At 39.7% G+C, this 21,068-nt stretch overlaps 1 protein-coding gene across 9 annotated transcripts in view; it reads left to right on the forward strand.

Moving 5' to 3' along the window:
• Nucleotides 1–21,068, forward strand: part of GRID1 (glutamate ionotropic receptor delta type subunit 1) — an 828,929-nt gene that overhangs the window by 758,778 nt on the left and 49,083 nt on the right. The gene's annotated exons all lie outside the window — the stretch shown is intronic.

The raw sequence follows: 21,068 nt of genomic DNA on the forward strand, positions 1-21,068 counted from the left end.
AAAAAAAAAAAAAATCAGCTTGCCAGGGAAATGTCTCCTTCTTTCTTCTCAAATATGGACTAACTCCCTAAGAGCCCTGCACTTCTTGCCAGTGTAATTTTGGGAAGTTTATCCATATTTAGGAGGAAAAAAGGAAGCATTTCCCTGGCAAGTTGGTTTTTTTTAAATGGCAGTTGTCCAAAAGCTGCCCAGAGGCTTGGAAATACTCTTATCAGATGTGAATGAGTGCAAGGTAAGGAGGATAAAGGTGCAGAATAAATGCAGTTTATTACAAGGCTCTGTAATTTGTCACAATGATATTGCCAACATATATGCAGAGAAATGCACATTTAATAAAACATCCTTACTACGGCCACTACCTTATACACTTGAATGAAGTGCAAGGCAGGCAGTTTGTCATCAGTCTTTCCCCAGTGACAGATTTATGGTCTGATATCCTGTGGCCCATAAGTGAAATGAGAGCTTTATTCCACTGGAAATGGAAGATTCCCAGTGTTATGAAGGGACACAGGATCTTCTTCTAACCGTGGAAGGTGCTGATGTAATGAATTCTTGTGCTACAAATAGACACAGTTACTATATATCTCCCAAATATACATACGGGGGAGGTAGGACTAGAATCCTTGTCCTAACATAGAGACCTCTACTCCATAAGCTAAAGGAGAACTCCCACAACCAGTTGCAGTAATATCCCCTTTTCCCTCTCTGTAGTCCAGCAACTAAATGTCCAGTTGATTAAGTCCAGTTGACTTAATCTCTCATGAGTAATATTGTCATCCCAAACTCACGTTAATAAAACCTGTATACCATAACTTGTCATTTTATATATACATCCTATAATAGTGGTCTGGGTGTGATGTTGCAAACAGAGAATGCTCCGTTAGGAAATGCTTCATGCGCACAGCAGGTATAAGAAGATTTTGTCCATGGTAGACAATGAGTGCTGCAAATTGCCACAATGCTCAGTCCTGACTTCGGTAACAAATTGTAATATGGGTTTGAGGTGGAAGCACAATGCGCAAATCAGTGTTAAACTCAAGTCAGGAACAATGAGCTGTAGAGCTTGAAAAATGACCTACTTCTGAATGTTACAGTTTCTTGTAGTAGAAGGAGTTCGTTGTGCAATCTGTCAGGTGCTTCCTAAATCTCCTCTGATTTCAGTGGAAGACAAGAGCACAATAGATGCAGTAAAAAAAATTTCAGTGGAGAGGTAAAATCAACAGCAGATTTTCTGCGTTGTCAGTAGGTCACTAAGGCTGAAGTATTCAAAACCTCTCATGGGATTTGGACACCTAATTCCTATTGAAATTAATCAGAATTGGCCATCCAAATCCACTAAGTGTCTTGGAAAATCTCTACCTAAATCTCTAAAATGATAGTTCAGTTACAGGACCCATTTGACTTTGTCTTGTGACCTCAGAAAGCAATCAGCCTTTTACCTTGAGTTATGACACAGAGTGCATTTCCAGTGATGGCCCGTGAAATGTAATTGTGGCCAACTGTCAACAAAATGGCAACTGCCAGGTCCCAATAACAGATTCCTTATGGTCAGTGATGATATACAAGGCAGAAATCAACCTGGTATCTGATAACAAAGCTGTGTTGAACTTGCAGTGCTAGCTGCTAAAAAACCCTTGTTTTGACTGTTGCTACAAATATGTTTCAGACCTTAACTCCTTCATCTAAAAAGGAGCACCTTTAAATGGCCAGTTCCTTCCATCTGGCCTGAATAGTGAGGCTAAGATGAGGGAACAATAACACTTGGTTTCCCTCATGCAGTGCATCTCTAATAGAGCAGGTCACTCTCAGAACTCTGTGGCATGCCCTGATGCTGGCAAGAGTAATTAATGTTGGGTCTTCAACTTTCTTGTTGTTTGGAGTTTTGCCCTTTCTGATTATCCATAGACTTATTTCACAGACATTGGTCAAGTGAGTCTTCCCTCCCATTTTACTCCAAAACTGAATGAAGGATAACAGACAATGGAAGCTTCTAACTCTTGGGACAGGGAATGGTGTGTCAAAATATCCTATTAAAAAAGCAGATATGACCTTGGGAATTCAACGCTGGTATGTCATTAAGGCGACACACACAGAGTCCTAAATTCATGCCTTGGCAAGGAAAAATCCCTACCTATTCAAATATTATGTTCACAGAAAGGGAAATTAGCCAGATTAGGAGCATCAGTACAGGGGGAAGAAAGCAGTCCCAACACACCAGATAGTGCAGTATCCGAGAGGAGGCTAGAGAAGGTTGCTCAAAGACTTTGTTAGCCCCAGAAGAAAAGGGGCTGTGCCCTGACCAAATCTATGAATCCGTTAGGAGAGGCATCTTCTCCGAAAGCACATGACTCCCCTCTTGTGGACTTCCTAAGGTTCTCAGGAGTTCCCACACATTGCAGGAGTTTTCCAGCATTCTGGATGTTGGAGCACCAGAACTGCACTGATGGTTGGCTATGTTTTAGGAGCTCAAACACAGTGTAGATAGCACAGAGAAGGTCTGGGCCATCCTGTCCATCCTCCCCATCCTGTCCATCCTCCAGTTCCTGGTGAACTACACTTTATGCTTCTGTAACCATCTGTAGCCCCACTTTTTAAAGGCCCTCGCCACATCCCCTTTTCCTGTCTTGGCTTCACACTTTTCAACTTCCTCCTAACTCTGATACCCTGCTGTTCCCAGATCTACAATGCTAAGCAAGGTGGATGTCTTGAGGAGCACTGATGATTATGTACACTTAAGATCTCAGTGACCATGGGGATGCTGCAGAAAACAACAAGACAATGAGGTCCTAGAGTCTGATTTTGGGAAGTGCTGAGCACTCACATCTCCAGTTGAGATAATTGGGAGTAGTGAGTGCTTGGGGCATCTGAAAATAAGGCCCTCAAGGTCCAGACATTACCCAGGTTGGGACAGAAGAGCAGATGAATATAGTGTCCCCAAGGGACCAGATTTGTGGCACTTGGTGAGGAGCTGCTGCTGGGGATGAGAAGGCAATGATCCAAGTTCTACCAGGACTGATTGAGTAATTTTTAAACATTTTTGAAAATCTAGAGAAATTTTCAGACAAACACCTTAAGGAAGTCTGAGGGGCTATATCAGTCCCTTAAGGGCAAAAATCTTACAGGAACCTTGCAATTAAAATCAAATGATCACTAGGCCATCCCAGGTAAATCCCAAGTGTTCTTTCTTGCTAGGCCCAAGAAATTCTACTTTGCTTTTCCAATTGCCAACTTCAGAACTGTGTGTAAAGTATGGAGCTCTCCAATGAGACAATCCACAAAAAATGATCTAAACTTTTACATGATAGATTATGCTTTGATTATGCTTTGTTTGTGTTTTCTGACAGCCATGTGATCTGCTGTCTGACTAAGCCAGCCATATGTAATTATGAGTTTAATTAGCAATGATGTCACTTCCATCTTTGCTCCTTGTTAGCAAGCAAAATACAAGCAATTCAACAGCTACATATATATTCCAAAACTCAGGTTTAGGAGAGCTCTCCTGATGGTAATTAAGTACCGCATCGTAAAAAACTAGGGCATAAAGTAAGCTGTCTGCAAATTTGAAAGAGTTTAAATTAGAGCTTTTGTCAAATAGGTCGTTGCAGCAGACATTATGAATATTTTAAATGCATCTGTACATGTTCATTTGCTGATTGCACATGAAGAGTATATTATGTCTGATGTTATAATTGCTTCTTGTGTCATCTCATGATTTGGGGTTTCTTTATTTGTGCTCTAATTCCTAAGTTTACCTGTTTTTGGTGTGGGTTTCTGTTTTGTTTTTGAGAGCTGAAATTTTACAGTAGCTTGCCTGCTTTCCCAGGATGCTAGTAGGAAGGATGGGCCAGTGTTTAGGGAGAAGTTCCTCCTCTGCCGCAGATTTCTTGTGTGACCTTGGACAAATTACTTTGCCTCTTTATGCATCAGTTCTCTATCTGTGCAAGGGGTCTAATAGCATTTCTGTAGCGCACAGGGGTGTTGTGAAGATAAATTCTTTAAAGATTGTTAGTTACTCAGATACTACAGTAATGGGGGTCATAAAAGTACCTAAGATAGACTTCTAAGTTCCATTGAAAATAAAATATATATATATATATTAAAGAAAATCAAGGAGAACTTCCTCTAAATCCCAGATAGTGGAAAAAGTAGTAGAAAGCTTACTTCTTAGGGTTGGTCTACACTTAAAATTTAGGTCAAAATAGCTACATTGGTCGGGCATGTGAAAAATCCACACCCCTGAGTGCTATAGATACGCCTACTGAATTCTCAGCATTGATACAGCTAACTTAATAGAAGAATGCTTCTGTCGATCTAGCTACCATCTCCCAGGGAGGTGTTATTCCTGCAGAAATAGAGAAACCCCTTATACCACTGTAGTCTGCATCTACGCTATGGGGCTAGCCCTATAGTGTAGATATAGCCTTAGAGAAAAAGCTCGTTTTGGGGAATAAAGAGAGGCTTACTGTGAAACTGTTACGATGGTTTTTTTTGGTAGCAAGAAAACTCGTAGGTATCTGCACTTGCTGGGACCTTGAATTGGAACTGCTTGAGCTTGAAAGCAGCCCTTTTCTTACTGATGCGACAGGATTTGATTTTCAATATTTCATTTGGTTTTCTTATATTGTTAATTTTGTTTATTTTTACAGTATTTTAACATGTCTATGCAGCACCTCGGGCACCTAAACAGGAAGGATTTGTGTGTGTGTGTGGGTGGGGGGGGGGATTATTAAAAATAACCCATCATCATCATGATTAAGGATCTCATAAAAAAGAGATGGCTAAAAAGAGTACAGGACTCAAGTGAGTTAACTAGGAGAGGAGAAAAACACCTGTAGTGTAATAGTTGCCTTTGAGTCTTCTGTATGGCTTGCTTGGACTCCCAGTGCACACAGAGGAGCATTTCTTTGGAAATGCTTTGCTGCTGACGCACCATGGCACAGAAATTCTAGGGGAAAGACTCGGCTGTCCTCCGGGCCAGCACTGTTCCTTCCCCATCCCAGGACCAGCCACAAGCAGAAATGTAATAAAGCTGCTGCTGCCTCACTTGACTTTCCTCAGTGTTGACGCCAGTAGTCAAGTGCTCCTGGGAAGCCCCATACTACACAAAATTTGGAGCTTCTTAGGAGCTCTCCACAACGGTGTCTATTTCTACTAGTGAATCTTCATAGTTCAGCAGCAGATGAGATGGATACTAACCTTTCATACCAGTTGGGCATGTGTGCAACTGTATAGGTGCGAACACTAGCATGAGTCATTTTTGTGGGTGCAAAATTTGGAGAGCACAACTGAAAGTTAAACATGCATTACACATCTCCAGCTGTGATTTTTAAAGGCAGGTTTATAGTGGAGGCTGTTGGAAGAGTGAAGTACTGGTGGATTTCTATAATTTCTTGTGCTGCATTGTAATTTATGTGTCTATTCATTCTTCCCCTTCTAGGGAAGTTCTGTAGTTGAAATGGCTTGAGGAGTCAGTGTTGAGATCCAGATTAAGTTTAGACAAACATTTGCATTAGAGGCCAAATAAGGACAGTGATTTGGATATGACTATGCCAAAATTCATCAGCTGGGCTCTTGATCCTTTGGCTCACAACAGTGGATATCCTGCTAAATCTTTGGATTTTACATGGGTTTTTTTTTACATGGCTTTTCTCTTTAATATAGCCTACTCATTTGTAATCTCAGAAGCAGAACTGCTTTATGCATTTTGTATCATCTTTCATTGCTCTGCCCGCTCGCCTAATCATTGTTCCATTCACTGTTCTATTTATATTTGGTTTCTTTATACGGCAAGAATCGTTCCACTCAGTAACCCCACTTCTATATGGTTCCCCCCCCCCTTATACTTTTTTCTGTCTGGCTGCTACAGGAGGAGAGAATGCAGGATGCAGCAGTCGAATTTTTTCCAATACAACATTTTATTGTTCCATTGGTCTACTGTAAAGATGCTTACAAAGTGCCCTGAATGAACCAATAAAAAACACTAATGAAAAAGGTTATCAATAAAGCATAATAAAGATTACTACAACAGTTAAGACAGAACAGGTCTTAAAGTTGCAAACATTTCCTAACTGTAAAGATTGCCATCATCCATCATTTTTAAGGACCAAGCCAAGAATAGAAGAAAAACTAATTGTGTCCTCCGTTATGGAAATCTGTTCTGGCCTAGGAACAACCAAATGCAAAGCAAACTAACACCCTCTACTTGAATTTTTGTGTTTCACCATTGCAAGACATGGGAGAGAGGGCCAATCAGAAGGCGGGCCAGGAGGGTCATTTGGCCTGGGCCTCAAACTCAAAGGGGGCCTCAAATTTAGACAAAAATTTGTTAATTTTTTGGCATTTGATAAGTTTCCAGACTTGTTTTTTGGTGCCTTATTTTGTTTTCATGTGTTGTCATTTTTAATTTTTATTATGGCTAGCACCTCAAAAGCTGGAAGTGGCATGGGCCTCTCTGGACCTCTGAGAGGGCCTGATGGGAGTCTATCCTTTATCCACTATACCATATTCTAGCTAGATACTTATATGGCCCCAATCCCTTTAGTAGCTGAGTGTCTTTTCCCTATACAGTGTTTGCCTGTTGGCTGTATTTGCTCTTCTTTTGTACAGTCAAATCTTGTCCCATCCACTGGATATATCCTTCCTTAGACAGTATTAAGAATCTCAAAGTAGGATGCCAGATAGAACCTGGGACAAAGGGTAGCTATTTTCATGGAATTACCAGCAGAACTGATCCACTCAGAGAAAAATATAATTAAAGTAAAATACATTTTATGTTTATACCATTTCTTTGTGCTATCTACAGTTATTAGTGTAAGAGAATAGCTCTTCCATGTGAAGTGTCCATATTCTCCGGTTACCCAGCTATGCAGAGCACAATCTCATAAAGGGCTCCAAAGCAACAGGGGTACAGGATTTCACTGATGAGCACAGCAGAATTCTGAGGTGCACTTTGAAAAGTTCCCGTAATTAATCAGTATATATTTAGCTACAATGAGTTGCAACTCCACCACCTCTCTTAAAATACTGACCTAGATCTGTAACTAGGAACTATCATTGAAAGCCTGTTAGGAAAGCAGAGTTCATCTTTCCTTCCTGGACAGCAATTTTTCATTTGCTGTCACTTTAGTTAGAAAATATCAGTATTTCTTTCATATCTGACAGCAAGAGGGACGTATCCCAATTATTTTCTGATACCATGTGCTCAGTGGTACCAAGATGAATATGGGAATCACAGCGTGCCATTATAGTACTTTGGTTATAGTATATTTTGGTTTATATTTTTACCAGAAAGATGCAGGAACGATCCCATAATGCAAGGGAACCCTTTCCCTAATGTTGCTCTAAACAGCTGAAAATATAAATATTTATTTTATTACTAGAACAACGCTGGCCAATATTAGAGTGGTAAACAGTGACCAACATCATACTACTATAGGTTTGCTTCTATTTCATATTTCAAGTGTTGAACTAAGTTATGTAATATAGCTAGAAGTTCAATTCATATAACAACCCCAAAGGATGGTCTTCCAGAGCCTAAGTTTGATGTACTTCAGTGAAAAATGAGAACTCAAGGTAGTATATAACACTTTTTAGCTCATTTAAGATATGGAGCAGTATTGTGCACATATTTGAAACTTCTGAGGAACTTTTAGAATTCACTGTAAAATATTCTGTTCATATCTGTAGTTTCTGCTGTAATAAAAACACTCCTTTTCTTTATTTTTTTCCCCTTGTTCGTAACATCTCTGCTTTGGTGATTCTCATCGCTATGAAAGAATGTCTTATTATTTGGAGTCACCATTTGACACTATTACAAAACGTCTTACAAATTCTGTTTAACTGAATGTATAGGCAGTTAGATCTTGGACAAATACTAATTATTAGCTGTGGTTTAATTTGTCTTAGTAGCTGTGTAGTTCTCTCCATGAAGGATTTCTTAGGTGCATCTGCTGTCAAAATGATATAGCCACAAAAGGAAATAAAAACATTTTGTGGTGACAAAAATTAAAAGTGGAACCACTTCACTTTGTATTTTTGTGTATTAAATCTGTTAACAATTAACCAACTGTATGCCCAGAATTGTGGATCCACCCAGAAAAGGTGAAGATATGGAATACGTTACTCACCTAGAAAAATGTCTTTACACAATTATCCTTTCAAACTGTAACTCCTGTAGCACTGAAATCTCTTTTATTCTCCTTTCTCAAACTAACATTTATATTGGTTTCCCTTGTGAACTCTTTTTTTCTTTTCTCTCCCTATTATCTGACATAGCCTACTAGCACCTTCAGAACCCTTACCAGGTTTCTCTGAGTATAAGAATGACCAGCTATTAAAGAGGAACAGGAGGTTTGGGATTGGAAGCAGGGTTTATTTGTTTTTCTCAGGCTAATCAATCGTTGTTTCCTCCATTTTCCACCAGAAGCTTTCAGTGTTCTTTTACATTTCACCATGGATCATGATTAACCTTTTACTCACTGAGGCTTTTAAAATCTTATATTCTCTTAAGTAGAGTTGGAATTATTTGTGTTACTCCTGATGGATTAATCGAATGTTAAAGGATTTTTGTGAGACAGGAATTGGTGTTCTTAATTTTCGTGATAATAACATGCTACTGAAAGTGTTCATCACTTTTTTGGGGGGTGGAGCTGTTGGGTTATTTATTTATTTATTTATTTATCTACCGAATACTTTCCTGCACTGGCATCTTTAATGAGTTATCACTGTCATATCCCAAATAGTTTTCTAATAAGGAGAACAGCTTTCCTGGAACAATCAATCTCTTAACAATGGGAAGGTGGTATATGTTATCATCATTTCCTGAACTCATCAGCTTTGCTGAATAAAACCTCTTTTTCTCTGTGTGTGCGCTTCCTTCAGCTGTTCGGTATTGGAGTGTTTCCAATCTCATCTGTGTACAGGAGAAGAGTAGTAGTATTCTAGAGAAGCCATGTTGGTACAGTTGCAAAACCTACCTTAATAATCATATGCAGTTAGCGAAATTTGCATCTCCACCCAAAATGTTGGAGTCAGTCTAGGAAAATAAATCACTGACTTATTTTCATTGTTTTATAACTATGCATCTCCATCTACTGCAGTGGTTCCCAAACTTTAACAACCTGTGAACCCCTTTCACTAAAATGTCAAGTCTCTCAAACCCCCTCCTATAAATGAATATTTCCAGGGATTTTGTCCTTTACCTGAGTATACATAATAAAAGCAATGATCTTGGAAATATAAAATTTGTTCTTATGACATGCTTATTACACACTATTTATTATTAGTTATTATTTACCATTACAGTATTTTTATTATATTATGCAAACAGCAACACTTTTCCAGGATCTCACTTTCGTAGCTTATATCACTTTGAATAAGCCTGTTATAAGACAAGGCTCCTAGGTTTCATCAAGGAGTATCAGATGTGAAACAGCATGAAGGTATTTAAGAAGCCAACTCAGAGTTCCTCCTACCCAAGCATTCAGGTCTTGAGCAGTCCGGGCAAACAACACACGTTACAACAAAGCTTAAACTTGTTCTTCATAATAATTTTAAAAACAATACCAGTTGCCTATTTAATTTTAAAAACAGCAAAAAATATCCACCTCTCTTTCCATTTCTTATAAGGAGTCTTGAAGTTTAAATCTCCTCAGTGTGATAGATATGCTTGCTTTGATCTGCCTAGCTCTTGGAAGTCCAGGGGCTCTGGGCTGCTAGCCCCGTGCTGCCCGGGGTTCCTAGGGACCGCTCTGTCCGCCATTAGGGAATTTTTTCCTGAGAACCCCCTGTAACATTTCGCAAACCCCAGTTTGGGAACCACTGATCTAATGAAAAATAGAGAACAACCATCAAAATGGCAAAAAAAAAAATACTGTTTCTTAGCTAGAGAAGTGATGACATTTTCAAGCTAAGAAACGTGATTAGTCTGGCCTAATAAGAATGGTTATCATCAACGCATGGAGCAGCCTGTTGATTTTGCTTTAAAGCTTTCAGTGATACCAAATCAGGCCCACAAATAAAGTGAGACTGGTGTTCAAACTGAGGGAGAGGGAGAGCGATAATAATGGCTTATTGTACAGGAGAGGCAACCCCTCTGGCAGACACCAGGGCCAAAGCTTCAAAAGGATCCCTCTCCAGTCCTCCTTGGCCATGAGATTAGTGGTACTGATGCAGGCAACACCCCAACTTACTCTGCAGCAACTAAATCCTAAATTCACTGGGTTCCGCAGTGCTCCAAGTTCAGCCAGTTTTAGATTATATGTCAGTTTCAGTAAACTCACACACAACAAAGTTGAGTGGTGCCATAGTCCAGTAGTCTCATTGACTTTGGTGGAACTACTCATGGTATAAAGGTATAATAGTTGTGTACTGTGCTATTCAGCATTAGTAGGAATATCACAATCTAGCAACAAGCTACCAGGTGTACTCATTCTTGACACTATTTAATTATTGCTATTTATTATTATTTATATTACCACAGCATCTAGGAAACCCAGTCATAGACTTGGGCCCCATTGTGCTAGGAGCTGTACAAACAGAGAACAAAAAGATGATCCCTTCCCCAAAGAGATTACCATCTGAACAAAAAGTAATTATTTTTCTTTACAAAGTCACACTGCGACAACTTCATAATGAAGTATGAGACGCTTATGATATCAGAATAGAAGAATGAACTTGTTGTTTTCTTCATCTTAGTTATTAATCTCCCTAATGATTTTAGCTTTCCAAATGTGAGTGGTAGAAGAAATCAGTACGGTGAACAGTTTAAAAACACATCTGCATTAGTAATAGAGGTAGTTTGTTATTTTCATTATAAGTGAAAACATGTGTCACTCACCAGATGTGTTTGGTTGAGACAATATGATTTTCATGCCAACTTTATGATATGTTTGATTTAGGTAAAGTGACTGAAACCTGCTGCTGGGACTGAGTAGTAGTTAAACACCAGCTGCAGTTTTTATTTTAATTAATATTGCAAGAAGTGTAGAATACCTTGCTTTAATTTACACAATAACCCTTCAAAATACTCAAATAAAAGGCATGATGGCCTAGTGCAATGGTTTTAAACCTGTGGTCCACAGACCCCTGGGGGTTTATATACTCTGACTCAGGGATCAGCGAAAGGTTGTTGCTACCATAGAACAATGGTTTTCAGCCCATGGTCCACAGACTCCTGGAGATCCACAGGTTGTGTAAGATTTCCAAAGGGGTCTGTACCTCCATTTGAAAATTTTTAGGGGACCACAAATTAAAAAAAGGTTGAAAACCATTGGCATAGGGGATGTTTTTTTGTTTTGTTTTTTAATAATCCAATGTGAACTTTAAAAACCTGCTCTTTGTTTTCAGAAAATAACTGCAGCCAGCTTTGCAGTGGCTCCTTGTCTATGGTAGATCCTAAATTTTCTATATTTCATTTCCTTCTCTAATGATAAATGAAGGGTGGATCTTGGGCCAGGTTCAGATGTAGGGATCAACACTATCAGATTTTGGGAGTTGACAGCAGCTGTCCTTCAGATCCGCCCTTCAGATGCTCATGGGCCCTTTCTGGGCCTTGGATTTGGATCTATAGGCTTCAAGACATGCCGTTGGGTGAAGATTATCAATTGATTAGTACTGAAAGCCTATCCAGTCATTTAGGAGCATAAATATAGATTTAGAAGTCTAACTTTAGGCTACTGTTTTTGAAAGTCAGCCTTGATCTGCCACTGCACCTCTGTTCTTCTTATGCTATCAATACAGCATCAAAATAGAGCTTTTAAAAAATGCTTACCACAATGTGGTCCTAATCTCATGTGGGGCTTCTAGGTGACACTGTAATATAAATAACAAGTGCAAATAACAATAGTAAGCAATTGTCATTGTGGTGGAAGAAGAGAGGGGAAAATGACCTTGTGGTTAAAGTGTGGTTCTACTTTGAAAAATAAGCATGTAGAAATGGCCTCTTTTGCAACTGAACTATTCTGTGTATATTCAGCATCAGATGAGATTACTTCAGTGAGAAAAATTGTATTACTCTGACTTTGTTTACCCTGCAGAGCCAGAAGTTTCGAGGGTGTAAGAGTTGGATTTCAGTCCTCCTTGTACAGTATCAGCAGAATTGTTCACTAAGGGCTTGAAAGGCTCTGAGCACTCTGGTCCTGATCCCTGCAGAACTCTTAATACATGCTTAACTTTCAGCTTCAGTAGTCCCTTTGACTTTAATGGGACTGCTTATATGCCTAAAGTTAAGTGCATGTTTAAGAGCTATGCTGGGTCAGAAGCAGGATGCAAGATGGAGCTGATCAGATATACCCGTGGAAACCACTGAGCCAGCAGAAACCACTGGCACTAGTTGGGGGTTAGAGTGCATAATTTGAAGATGATTGGGATGGACTGGTGTAATTGAGGGCCTGATTTGGTCTACAGAAGAACTGTTATTTCTGGTAATGATGGATAAGAAGACCCCAGTTTGACTCAGATCCAAATGTGAGTTTGGAGGGCTGGGAATTATGCTTTCTTTTCCTTGTAAACTGGCACATTTATTTGTTTAGGAGATAACTACTCTCTAAATATGGTTTTTCAACCAGTTGTGCACTCACCTCATAGTAGTTTTGTCTATGCTATATTTTCCTAGTTTGCTTATGGATATCACTTCCACATATGTAGTATATATCCCTGCCTATATGTTTGTGAGTGTCGGTGTGCAAATGCACTATGATGACTCTTCCTTCTAGTTTACAAATAGAGAGTCACACAAACAAAGTATTCATTCTTTTAGCAATTCATTGTCCATATGCGTGCTGAAAAACCTTTGGTTCAGAGCTGGCCAGGAGAGAGAATTTCAGTTCAGTACAAAATTGTGAGTTCATTGGAATTTTTTTTTTTCATCCCAAATCATGATGAAAAGCCAGAAATGCTTCAAAGAACAGAAATTCCTCAGTATTTTATTTTGGAAACACCACAGCGTTCTAGCAGTGGGAACGTTTTGGTGTTTCCAAAATGAAGTATGTTCTTTGGTCTCTCAGGCTCCTCAGTAGCCCACTAGCTGAGCAGCTGAAGAGCCAGGCAGCCCAGGGGCCTGGGGAGCTGGCCAGCCCAGGGATACCTGACTTCCTGGTAGCCCACCAGACAAAAAGGCTGGCAGCTGGGGCTCAGGGGTCCCAGTTCCACTAAATCAGCATTTACTGATGGAATACTGTTCTGGTGGGAAATCTTTAACCAGTTTGACTTTTATTATTCAATTGCACTGAAACATTTCCCCAAAAACTTTCTTCAGTGCATGGGGGGTGGGAATCACATTTCTAAAAGAGCATGTGTAGGGAGATGTTTACTCAGTTGTATTTGAGGTGATGTTAATTTTCCTTGTGTCATTTGGATAGCTGTAGCGCAGAATCAGCTGCCACAATGACACAACGCTACTTGGATGCAACTTCCTATACTTACTGTTCTCTTTTTGAGCTTTATCTGTCACGGCTTCTGCCAGATATTTGCACTGGCTGGTTATACAGAGCTACATGAAATGTTGGTAGCTCTAACCCAAAAGAAACTTGCCTGGTTCAAGATTCTCATACAACATTTGAACAAGCTGTGTTTCATTTGAACTCCCCCCCCCCCCACACACACACACACCCCTCGCCCCCAGTATGTGAGGTTTTGGTAGTAACTGAGCAAAACAGTTGGCTTCCTATCTGGAGAGGGGAGACTCTTCAAAAGATGAATTTTAATGGCTTGGGCCCTGATTTTCCAATTTGTTGCTTGTGGGGAGAGTTCTGCCCCTGTGCCAAGTACCACTAACTTGTGGATGCAGTAATCCAGCCACACACAGAAATGCAGGATTGGACCATTGGTTGGGATGTGAATTGGGGTTACTATAAAAGATCCCATGGGTTCCTGTCTGGCAGAGTCTACCCTATGTAAACTGTAAGCTCTCTTCTAGATTGTAATATCCTTGGGCAGGGACTGTCATTTATTATCTGTCTGCACACCACCTACCATAGTGGGGACCAACGCGATTGTGGTCTTGAGGTACCATCACAATATAAATGTTAAATAATAATAATAATTGTAATAAACAGCATTGATAGTGCCAGTTATGGCTGGGGTCTCAAGGAGCGAGGCCGTGATTAGGCAAGCTCTAATTCCTGTATTCAAAAGACAACCCTGCAGATATTACAGGTTTTTAAATAAACGTTTGCACAATGAATCACCAAGCGTTCAATCCCGCTCCCTTTTGATTTAATGGGAAGATGATCAGGCCTTGTCTTTATCTAAAGTATGAGTAAGCTCGGAAAGAAGGCTGTTTTTAGGAGGGATTGGGGCGGGGGATGTGGGAGAGGGCCTCCCCTTTGTCAAAAATACCACAATTAGTAATTCCATCTGTGAGGGGAAAGTGATATTTCAGTTGACTGTGTAGGACAGATTTCTGTGCCTGTCGGTTAAGTCTCATTCAAATACAGCAGCTGCCCAAAGCCAAGGAAAGTTTGATGCTATGGCATGTGCAGCTAGTATTAATTAATATTTAGGAACCAATAATAAATAATATTATAGGCCATTTATTCAGCTTAGTGTTTAGTTAATCATTTTGTTTCAGCTTTTTGTTTGCATGGTTAGTATGTTTTCTTGTTAATTTAGACCCTGATCCTTTAATAATCTCTGTAAAGGCAGAGCCCCATTGACTGCTGTGAGCCCATTTGGAGTTCATGGCAGAACTGAGGCTTTTAAGGGTATTTTTTGTTTGTATTTGCCTTGTTTTCTGTATTTTTCATCTGGGCTAAGTCATGCAGGAAGGGGAGAAGGTTGTTTTGGAGACATTAAGTAGTGGTGGGAGTTTCTGACAAGTTCCGTGCTTTTGATGTGTTGTATATATGTTCTTTGGCTAATACTTTTTGTCTGTCTATTTCTGTCTGACTTTCTTGGCCCTGATCCTTCAAACACTTTTGCATGTGCTTAGCTTTACATGGAGGGGTAGTTCCATTGAACTCAATAGGACTGCTCGCATATGTGTGTAATTGGTTGAAGGATCAGGGCTTTAGATTCTAAATTCTTTGGGGCAGGGACTGTATTTTGCTCTTTGTTTGCACTGTTTGGTGCAATGAGGCCACAATCCTGACTGGGACTTTTAGATGCCAAATAGTGACAGTTATGATAACTAGGTGTTTTAGTTTTTAGTAGTGTTTTAGTCTGCCGAGGGTTAGTTTATGTTTTGTTTTACTCGTAAGGAAAGCGACTCATTGCCATGGTGACAGGGTTTTTAAAAAAAATAAAATAAATTCCGTTCCTAAGTAGAAAGTCTTATCATTTTATTTAGCAGGACAAAGGTCTCTGCTAGTTTAAACCACTCTTAGAGCCTGCTGCTGCTTCACTGATGATAAGAAGCCCATAAACAGCAGTCGAGGCCCATATCAGTTTTTGTCTTTAGATATTCAGCTACATTCACACTTGGTGTCAGTGGCTGCAGCTCCATTGACTTTAGTCGAATATAACTTGCTTACACTACATCAGTTTGACCTAGAGTGTTCGTCTGCCTTGCTAGTGTTTCCATCTCTAAGTAGAAGGCATTATTGTTGTTTTTATTTTGTAGGCCAGGGTTCCCTGTTAGGCCATGGATGAATTCCCTACCCACATATAGGTCTATTTCAGAATAGCTTCCAGAGCAAATGGCAAGGATCAGCAGCAATCACTTCAACAACAGGAGGAGAGGCGATACCTCATGCAAAACATCAGAAAGCATTGCTCTGATAGAGGCAACATTCCCAAGAACATGGAAGCAAGAGGGCTAAGGGCAAAAGCAGCACAGTTTCCTCATAACGTTCCTTCTCCTGACCAGGCAGTTCTGACTCTAAATGTCAAAGCACTGTGGCATTAAAACTGAGATTGAATGCAAAATCCCTAAGAGGGACCAAGCTATTGGGGATGTAGGGGTTAGATCTTGACGGAGATGTTGCTGCAATTAAAGATTATATTCTGTTAGACTGACTTAATGAATAGGATGACATTGAAATCAGGCATGGAGGGTGTCAGTGAGGGTGCTGATAATGAGTAGGAGCAGAGGGACATGTTTCAGGCTGAAGAGGAGGAGCTGCAAAATATTATTGTTCCGAAGGAACAGGCTGAACTCTTGGCCCCTAGAGCCAATGAGGCTTATTCATTTGGAGCTATGCAGCTGCCAAATGGGGTAATTCAATAAGGGAGTCCATCTTTCAGATATGTTGACTTCCTATCCTCCTCTTCTGAGCATATGCCTTTGTCAGCTGTCAGGGAAGAGTGACTACCCTATTGCCCAAGGTCCATTCAAGCTGCTTCTCTGCCCACAGCTATTCATTCTCTAAGGATAGAGCCACAGGATGTTGGGGAAGGAGTCTTGAGGAGGGGAGCACTCAGCAGCAAAAAGGGCAAGGAGAGAAGAGAAGGCATTGCTGTCCATAGGGAGAGGATGGTTGTGCGGGGAGAGTTCCTGAAGATTCGCTGGTCTAATCAGACAGCAAAATGTCAACATTTCAAATGTAAGAGTTGAGGTTCTGATATCTCTAAGGTCCCTTGGTTCAGAAAGAGGTGGCTTCTCTGTCCTCTCCTTTCCTGCTTTAGCACTTCCAAATGCCTCTGGTGCCATTGATTGAGTGTCCACTTCTTCCAAGAGATTCTTCTTCCACTCTATGTCTCAGGGTCGGGGAGATGGGAGAAGAACCACTGGGGGCCTGGTAGATCCATAGAGGCCAAATGGGAAGGGGAAGCCAGGTGCTATCCTCCTCCCACCCCAATCTAGCAGGTCCTGCCACCTTTGAGTCCTTTCTGCAAGGACTGTCCCCACCACTCTCTCCCTCTTTAGGGTATCACACACTGCCAAAAGCAGGAGCACACAAATCACCCCCAGCTTGCCCAGTAAACTAGACAGCCACCTAACAACTTGGGCCTGTACAGACAGAACATTCTTTAAACTGAGTGCTCTGTGGAGTTTTCCATGGGGCATTTGCAGATCTTTTAACTATGTTGGGGAGCTTGCTCACTCTGAGTAGCTCACCCAACTCCTGGAGACCTTTTTAGGAAGCCTCTGCTCTGTATTTTGTGTTGAAGAATTTAAATGCAAATATTTTAAAGAATTCCTCCTGTTCAGCTGAAAGGAAGCGTTTTTCCTCATTGTTCATTACCGCACAGAGAAAATTAAATCATGTTGCAAAAAGATCATAAATTGGCAGAGTTCACAAATATTTATTCAGTGTTTTTTGGAATTATATTACATCTCTGTGTTCCATTCAGATATTTGCAATGCTACAGAGTGCATCACTTCTTACAGGCTCTAATACGTGTGGCTTCTCCTGTAAAAACTCCCATGAGGCTTTGTCCTCCAGGATTTCTGGGAGTCATTTGGAGCATTTTTTGTGGTCCCTCCCCCCAATTATAACCAGTAACATAAATTTTATGTAAAATATGGATCAGTGTAGCTACTAGAGAAGGATTTGTTGCTGCCAGGTGAACATTCTGCGTGTGATTTCAATGGGGCCACTTAAATTCTTGAAGTTAAATATATGCTTACGTTCTTTGCTGGATCAGGACCCTGCTGCTCAGCACTTGGAAGATCAAGCCCCAGTCGGGGATAATTAAATATGATTTTGATTTGCAGTAAAACAGAACAGTGCAGAATTCTATAATGTCATTGCAGAGGGGCTGGCAATCTAATGATGGATGATTTAAGAGCTCATCTATCTGATCCTTAATCCTAAATTAAATTAGAGCTGGGCACAAACTAAAGCTATGGATCTGAACCTCCCAGAATTTGGGAATGTTTGTATCTAGATCAGGACTATCTTTCAGTGAAATATACTCTCTATTAAAACAAGTGCTTGTTCAACCAAGCTTCAAACAGTTTTGGCATTATTGCTTCGAAGTAGACATTGACATTAGAATATGTTATATTATGTCACACAACCTACTCTCATGGATATTAGTAATATCTCTATACAGTACATTGTGAATTTCTGGGCAATCTGATATTAAGATTTTTCTTCGTTAGGTGGCATAGTGATTATTATAGGTCATCCTTAACAATGGAACATTTCTCTTATCACATTGTCCAGTTATTTCATTGTGCTTACATAATATGTTTACAACCAGTTTTAATACTGGTTTTAAAAGGTTTAGAATACTCGCTGTTACCTAGTCTGTGGTGTTAACTTGTGGGCTTGGGGGTCTATCTGGTTCATAAGTGTCCTTTGGCTCCAATTAAGAAAGGCAACTGAGCATGAGCCTAATTTACGTATGTGAGCAGAGGAGAACGACACTGGCAATCTCCAAAAGTAATGGACTCAGCTTTTCTCTGCCAGTCTTCACCAGCCAGTAAGGACATGTCACAGGCTGTGGCCCGGAGCACACATTACACCTCCGGTTCCCAAGTGATCAAATCTGGCTGGAACTCAGACAGAGAAGAGCCGGCGTTTGTCCCCTGGAGCCATCATTCTGTCTCCATGGAAGCTGACAAGTCCATTTGAATTTAACAGTTTTATACATTTTGAAACATGAACAGTCTTATATAGTTGAACTTGGATTCAGAATTCGCTTCTAACCCTCCTCTGCTTGCTGCTGATCACTTTCTCAAAAAATTTCTTTAGGGGTGAGATTAATCATGCTTGGTTTCGATCCATAGTTGTTTTGGAGAGGCTTGTTTTCAGAAGGAGGGCAACATCAGTTCAGCTATTTGTTTGATTTTTTACTTACAAATCCTCCATCTTCCTTTTTCTGGTGTAAAAATACATGTTTTTCCCTTACATTCTGATCAAAAATTTAGCACTCACATAATTCTAAAGCAGCTGTAGCTATAAACCTCAAATTGATCTAATTTCATAGGTGTCAGAGAGCTCCAGCATTTGAGCCAAGTTTGAAGAAAAGCTACTAAGAAGATTAAAAGTTAGGAGTGTTTTAAATTGGGAATTTGGAACATTTGTAGTATATGTTTTCTGTTCTTTTTCTGAGCCTCTGTTTAAGAAGAATGGCTTAGAACATTGCATGCACTTAGCAGCACTTCATCTTAGTGGCGCTCTTCTGGTAAAAGCTTAGCTGTACCATTGAACTAAAAGCTTAGCGTGGTCACCCTGAGCTAAACGCTTCCCTTATTGGCTTCTTTTGGGTTAACAATGTCCTTGCTCAAACTGGATAAGTAGTAAATGTATTTAACAATCTCTGGAAAATCTTAATGTATGCAAATATTGTATAGCATAAGTTAACAACATGTGTGAATTCCACTTAAGAGAACAGATCTCTAACTTGTATTATTTGACAACTAATATTTAGTGATATGAACAAAGACCATATTTTAAGGCACATTCCCGAGGTGGTAGAATTAAGGCTGGGTAGTGAACATATATTTTTTAAAAATCTGACTCTTGACTGTTTGATTTCTCAACTTTAACTTATTAATAAATACTATTTTGGGGCATTGCGCACACAGGAACGAAAAGTGTGTGTATTTCAGCATTTCCAAACAATATTGTAAATTCAGTAACTGCTGTAGTAAAATTCTCCATAAAAGCATTGTACTGTAAAAATCCTCAGTTCTACAGTACCAAGCATTTGCAGCAGTGAATGCTAATAACAGTGCACTTCTAAATTAAGGATCTGTCAGTGTTTCCATTATTGTCTATGGTTATCCCGTGAGGCTGCAGTCAAGATAAAATGCCATATTGATTGCTGTGACATGACTTCCGATTACTTTTGAAATGACATCACACTGATAACTATATAATTTGTTTACAGTAATGGAATTTACACACTAGCATCCAGACGTGCTGCTTTCTCCAAGCCTTTTAAAAAGTGAACTACAAAGGAAAAAAACAAACAAGAAATATTTTTGCTTTTTACACTAACTTTCCTTTGTGTAAAGGCCATCTCAATATTAAAGAAACAAAACAAAACTGGTCGTTTTCCACATGAGAAATATTAGGTTCTCATTTCTCTCTTGGTGGAAGACCTCACCCAGATCTGTGGAGGACCTGAATAGTGATGTTACATGAAGCTGTAGCTCGAGTTTTAGTTCTCCCTCCCTGAAGCTGAGGCCCAGTATATAGTTTCTGTTTGTTTCGCTGATCACCAATTAACTCTAGTTACCTAGGTCCAGGTCTGTGCTAGTGTCTCAGCAGCTTAAACCACCAAATGAGTGCTTTTGGCAGCAAAGCTTATACCAGTTCCCTGAGAGAAATAAGCGACATGGGCAGAACCATGTACTTGCTTGTTTAATATAAGCTGAATGAATGTTCCGGAGGTGTGCTGGTAAAAAAATATCATAAAATAGCCCATAACCCAAGCTACATTGCTATCCTGTCAAAAGTGTTTCGTGTTGACCTGGCATAACACAATTATAAATGCTAATATAGAAACTTCAGAAATGTTCATTCTAGGACACAAATATTTGTTCCTGGTCATGGTATGCTCCAGGACTCTCTTAAATTCTGTTAGTTACTGACACAACTCTATCTTTCTGTTAAATTAATGTCAAACAAATGCAACACCATTGTAACATACATTACATCACAAAATTACATCCTAACTAGCAGGTGAGAATATATGCTAAATATGTTCTTAGCCAATAATACAGTTCTAAAATATACCAGCTTGAAATGATTGAGACACATTTTTGTTTTGATTAACAAAAAAGACGTCTACTTAAAACAATTGGTTTACAGCATATTGCCTAATATCTACATAATGGACTTGTTTATCTACAAATTAAACATTCTGCTCTTATAATTGTAAATAAAGTATATTGTCTCTTGCTGCTTCACTGGCTTTAACTTTAATCACACTTAACAGGCAGTCCCGTAACGGATTATGAGATCCAGTAACTTTGATGGTACAGTTAATGGGGCCATCCTGCTTTTTGGTAGATTTTTGTTGCAAATATTTTCCAGTATTAAGTGCATGGGACTTTTCTCGTTGGAGTGGTGAGATATAATATGGACAGTTAAGGAAGCTGAGTTCAACTAATGGCTGTTTACAAAAGGAAATAAAATCTGAGTGGTGACAGCAGCTGGCTTTAAGGAATGAAACAAGCCTGAGATCTGATCAGAATCCAAAATTTGATTAGAGCAGCATGATTTTCACTA

The sequence above is a fragment of the Caretta caretta genome, chromosome 7 (assembly GCF_965140235.1).
Source record: "Caretta caretta isolate rCarCar2 chromosome 7, rCarCar1.hap1, whole genome shotgun sequence".
In the NCBI taxonomy this organism is placed as follows: Eukaryota; Metazoa; Chordata; order Testudines; family Cheloniidae; genus Caretta; species Caretta caretta.